The sequence below is a fragment of the Ambystoma mexicanum genome, chromosome 13, assembly GCF_040938575.1.
Source record: "Ambystoma mexicanum isolate Mex_15411 chromosome 13, UKY_AmexF1_1, whole genome shotgun sequence".
NCBI classification, from domain to species: Eukaryota; Metazoa; Chordata; class Amphibia; order Caudata; family Ambystomatidae; genus Ambystoma; species Ambystoma mexicanum.
Window position 1 is genome coordinate 333674520 of NC_090938.1, and position 6000 is coordinate 333680519.

Genomic DNA, 6000 nt, shown 5'->3' on the forward strand with positions numbered 1-6000 from the left:
GCCATCCAGTTGACTGACCCGCTTACCTGGGAGTCCTGCTCTGTAACTGCCGCCAGGTTGTGTTGTATTTCGAGTCCTTGTCACTCTCCCACGCTTCGTACACTTGGCGTTCCCAAGTCTGAAGGGAGGAGTGTACATTTGGCTTGAATACACACGGCCGCTCTGTTGTCCTGCTGCGGCAACAAACTGTGCTGGTTTCGTCGATTGGGACGTCTTTTTGCTCTACACGACTACGAGGCGTTCCCTGCTCTTCTGAACCTGCCAGCTGCTGAAACTAACGTGGAGAAGCCTGGGTCTGCTTGCTTCGGGGACCGGTGAGTAGTTTAGCTAGGATCTGGTCGCCCTCCTGCAGTATCCCATTGCTTTTCCCTGCTGTGTAAAAACAGCACCCTTTTGGCCGTACTCGCGCTCTGCTTCTGCCCGCTGTGGAGGCTGCGCTTGAGTTGCGGAACCTGTTCTCCTTCTGCTGTGCACTAACCCAAACTGCCTGACTTCCTCCGAAGAGCTTCCCCTTTTGTCCGTTGGCACCGGCGTGGCAGGTACTTTGAGCACAAGGCTCCACTCTTCGCAGGGCTCGGACTTCCATCTAGTTAGGTGCCTCTGAAGGCGAACTGAGTCTAAAGCGTTATCGCACTGCCTGTTTTCCTTTCCTTTCAGGTGGACTACATATTTCGTGCTTTAAACGCTTGCGACTGTGTATTTGTATATATATTGTGTTGATATGGTATGTGTTGGTTTAATATTGTGATATTGTGATTTTCTCGCTACGGTCGTTGTTTTAAAGGCCTTAAAATAAATGTGTTTATATTTTTGATATAACACCTGTTTGGAGTAGTTTGTAAACGCTCTTGCTTTGTGTGCTCATTGCGGGCTTTCAGTCACCCTCACCCCTCTTGAGACCTAGTCTTGACCGCCGCGATCGCTACCTTGATTGGTCTGGCTTGTCCAGAGGTTACCCTGTTCCAAGTAATTAGGTTGGCCTTCTGAACTTCTGCGCCACCAGGACAGAGTTCAGAAATCCATCTTAACAGTTAGTGCACTAGAGATTCTAGTATAGCGGCCTAACTGTGGTAGAACCAACATTACATTTCCTCCCCTGTTGCTCCCAGCCACTGAAGTTGCCAAGGCCATCCAGAGACCTGCCCCACACGCTGCAATGTCCTGTTGTTCTAGGATATTGAGTCAACAAACCAACTCTGAGTCAGTGCACTAGAGATTCTAGTATAGCGGCCTAACTGTGGTAGAACCAACATTACATTTTCTCCCCTGTTGCTCCCAGCCACTGAAGTTGCTAAGGCCATCCAGAGACCTGCCCCACACGCTGCAATGTCCTGTTGTTCTAGGATATTGAGTCAACAAACCAACTCTGAGTCAGTGCACTAGAGATTCTAGTATAGCGGCCTAACTGTGGTAGAACCAACATTACATTTCCTCCCCTGTTGCTCCCAGCCACTGAAGTTGCCAAGGCCATCCAGAGACCTGCCCCACACGCTGCAATGTCCTGTTGTTCTAGGATATTGAGTCAACAAACCAACTCTGAGTCAGTGCACTAGAGATTCTAGTATAGCGGCCTAACTGTGGTAGAACCAACATTACATTTCCTCCCCTGTTGCTCCCAGCCACTGAAGTTGCTAAGGCCATCCAGAGACCTGCCCCACACGCTGCAATGTCCTGTTGTTCTAGGATATTGAGTCAACAAACCAACTCTGAGTCAGTGCACTAGAGATTCTAGTATAGCGGCCTAACTGTGGTAGAACCAACATTACATTTCCTCCCCTGTTGCTCCCAGCCACTGAAGTTGCCAAGGCCATCCAGAGACCTGCCCCACACGCTGCAATGTCCTGTTGTTCTAGGATATTGAGTCAACAAACCAACTCTGAGTCAGTGCACTAGAGATTCTAGTATAGCGGCCTAACTGTGGTAGAACCAACATTACATTTCCTCCCCTGTTGCTCCCAGCCACTGAAGTTGCTAAGGCCATCCAGAGACCTGCCCCACACGCTGCAATGTCCTGTTGTTCTAGGATATTGAGTCAACAAACCAACTCTGAGTCAGTGCACTAGAGATTCTAGTATAGCGGCCTAACTGTGGTAGAACCAACATTACATTTCCTCCCCTGTTGCTCCCAGCCACTGAAGTTGCCAAGGCCATCCAGAGACCTGCCCCACACGCTGCAATGTCCTGTTGTTCTAGGATATTGAGTCAACAAACCAACTCTGAGTCAGTGCACTAGAGATTCTAGTATAGCGGCCTAACTGTGGTAGAACCAACATTACATTTTCTCCCCTGTTGCTCCCAGCCACTGAAGTTGCTAAGGCCATCCAGAGACCTGCCCCACACGCTGCAATGTCCTGTTGTTCTAGGATATTGAGTCAACAAACCAACTCTGAGTCAGTGCACTAGAGATTCTAGTATAGCGGCCTAACTGTGGTAGAACCAACATTACATTTCCTCCCCTGTTGCTCCCAGCCACTGAAGTTGCCAAGGCCATCCAGAGACCTGCCCCACACGCTGCAATGTCCTGTTGTTCTAGGATATTGAGTCAACAAACCAACTCTGAGTCAGTGCACTAGAGATTCTAGTATAGCGGCCTAACTGTGGTAGAACCAACATTACATTTCCTCCCCTGTTGCTCCCAGCCACTGAAGTTGCTAAGGCCATCCAGAGACCTGCCCCACACGCTGCAATGTCCTGTTGTTCTAGGATATTGAGTCAACAAACCAACTCTGAGTCAGTGCACTAGAGATTCTAGTATAGCGGCCTAACTGTGGTAGAACCAACATTACATTTCCTCCCCTGTTGCTCCCAGCCACTGAAGTTGCCAAGGCCATCCAGAGACCTGCCCCACACGCTGCAATGTCCTGTTGTCCTAGGATATTGAGTCTTTCATTTGATTTTGATTTTTTTTTATTTTGAATAATTTATTACGCGCACCAGACACAATAAACCATATTCGGGCGCAGATGGTAACTAAAGAATAGAGGATTTCATAAGAAAAGAACAGGGGATAGCTGGCATTCTGACTTGGTTAACTGTTTACATTTATTTAAATAAAAATGTTTTCAGTCTCTTTCTAAAAAGATCCAGGCTTTCACACTTTCTGATTTCAAGTGGAAGTTAATTCCAAACTTTAGGACCATAGGCACCAAAGCTTCTATCTCCTCTTGAAATACATTTTGTTTGTGGAATGCAGAGTAAGAGATTATCCTCTGAACGTAAACTCCTTTTCGGCTGATATAATACGATTTTATCCACTAAATATGCGGGGGCAAGCCCTTTAATGCATTTGAACACTAGGCATGCCACCCTAAATTCAATCCTATCTTCCACCATAAACCAGTGGAGTGATCTCCGCATTGATGACACATGGTCTCTTTTCTTCAGGTTTCCAATCACACCATCTGCCATTTTCACACTTTCTAGGACCATCAGGATCTGCAAGAAGTAGGTGTTTTCAGACTTAAAGGAGAGAGTTAACTGATTGTAACATTGAAGCTGCACTGGACTAGTGTCATGACAATGAGTAATGAAGTAAGATGCCCCTGCACAAGTTTGCCACTCTGAAGATAGCGCCTCTCCCAACATTTGAAGGGTTAGACCCCCCGCCTACATTTTAGCCTAGGTGCACCCCTGGATGCGCCCACTTGAATTTTGTTAGACAGAGAGGTGAGGGAAGCCTTTACCCAAAACTGACAGTGTTAAAGTTTTACTGTGTTTGTTCAGAAAAATATACTTGAACAAATGCAGTAAAACGTTAAAGCTGCTACTTTCAGGGAAGACTTCCATCGCCTCCCTTCATATTGCGCTTTAAAATATACTATTTTAAAATATGAAATGTTTTGTTCCTCTTGAGTTATGCAAGCACTTTGAAGAGATACAAGAAGTTGATCAGGTAGCAGTAATTGCCAATGCACTAATGAAATCCATTTTAATTTTAAACTTAATTGTTTATAGTATTTTATTTTTATCCTGACTATGTAACTCCATCTTTTCCTGGATTGTATGCCTTGTAATATGCTAATGTACCTATGTATGCAAATGTACCTTCTGTAACCAAGCAAGCTGTCTTATGCAATGCGCCCTGATACCTCCGGGTCTGGCGCGCAATACAAGTAATAAACTAAACTAAACTTACCTGTAGGTTCTGAAGGAGGTGAATATCAGAGAAGTCTGACTGTTTTGTGCAGGAATAATGAAGTCCATGAAAGTCCATGAAACAACTGCAAACAGTACAACACAATGCATCCTACTGAGAGGCAACACTGAAGGCAACTTGTCAAATCAGAAGAAAATGGAATAAGTTCCAAAATCATTGAAGACTGTGGATGCCATTGACTATAAGAACACATGTTGTCTGGTGAAATATTCTCCCTCTCCCCTTCTATCCTGGCTTTCTCCTATCCCAATACCCGCCTATCTGCCCCTGCCCCCCTCAGCATGTGATTTCGCTCTGTAGTCATGTTGAAATAACAGGGCGGATCCACATAAAGAGGGGATTTGTGTTCATACACTGCAACATATGATGATCCATTCTTGTATGAAATGTATGTTACATTACAGTGATATCATAACCATATTTTTATTAGTGCACAGTAATGCTTTATGCCACTTCCTGTGATGTCACTCAGGGTAGGGCGAAATGGCATCACTTCCTGTGATATCACTCGCGGTGGGGCCAAATTACATCACTTCCTGTGATGTCACTCGGGGGCAAGGTCAAACAGCATCACTTCCTGCGATGCCACTCAGGGGGTGGGGCCGTGTGATGTCACTTCTGCTACCCCTGGCATTTTGGTGAAATGACATCCCTGTACTTTTCATCTGTGTCCGTTCACCAACTTTGGTGGGCAACTGATGTGGCAAGACCCGAACACTCATACAAAATTTGTCGAAGTGTCATCACCTTTTCCATTCCCCAAATCGTTGTCACTGCTTTTTGCCTTGTGCTTCTAAAGTTAAGTTTTTGGTCCACACATCTCGAAATTGCCCACATTTCGATTTTTACGATTTCTGGCACACTCGCAGCCCTTATCTCGAATTTGTGCATGCCAAGAAGCTACACAAGAGCAAGATGGTCGAAGAGACAAAACCGAATGAAAAATATGAAACAAAATGCACAAACACCCCAGTAATCCCCCATTTGTTCGCAGAACAGCAAGACTCATGGTGCCATAAAAAGACGTCAAGGAGATCCAAAACAGCAAGAGAAGTGCTTTTCCTCACCCCTATCTGTGAGAGGCCTATGGGAAATTAAATGACCCTGCCCAAAAACCATATCTCAGACATCGGGTTATATGATGACGCATTGGCTAAAGGGGAGGAACTGGATTTCCTTTCCTGTTCACACCATTGTCATTGAGTGCATACATGCCTTGCCTAAAGTACACACACATCGTAATGGTCCTACAAGGCATCCGACATTCATGACACTAATAATCTCACTGTGCATATTCATAATGGATGACTCTCATGTGAAAGTATACACAATTTAAAAAATGAGATTCATAGCCACTAGATGGCAGTATAGACCGTAACATGGATGAGAGACCCCGGGCGAGCTTAGCTGAAACCATACACCTTTCACAGTATTTTTTTTTTATAAGAGACTAGTAAAATAAATGATCTTTTCTCTACACTTCTTTCAAATGTCAGGAGATCTCTTCTACCATGCCACCCTATTTTAGCAGGCAATATAGGCTGATAAGCAGCGCACTATAATTGATTGTGAATGTGAGTACATGGTTTTCATGAGAAATGTGTTTAACAAAATACAAATTTTACATCACATTTAGAAATGAATTGTGAAAAAAATGAATCATATACTTACAACTTATCAGAGAGAGCAGGCCAACATGGGAGGAACACATGAGTTGAACATGTAAGTAAAGATGCTTTCTTTTTCTATTGGTTGACCATTGGTACACTTAAAAGTGACACTTCTTACCTGAGGAATATATATACGGTCCTTAGTCTATTTTTATGCTTGTGTACATGTAAAAG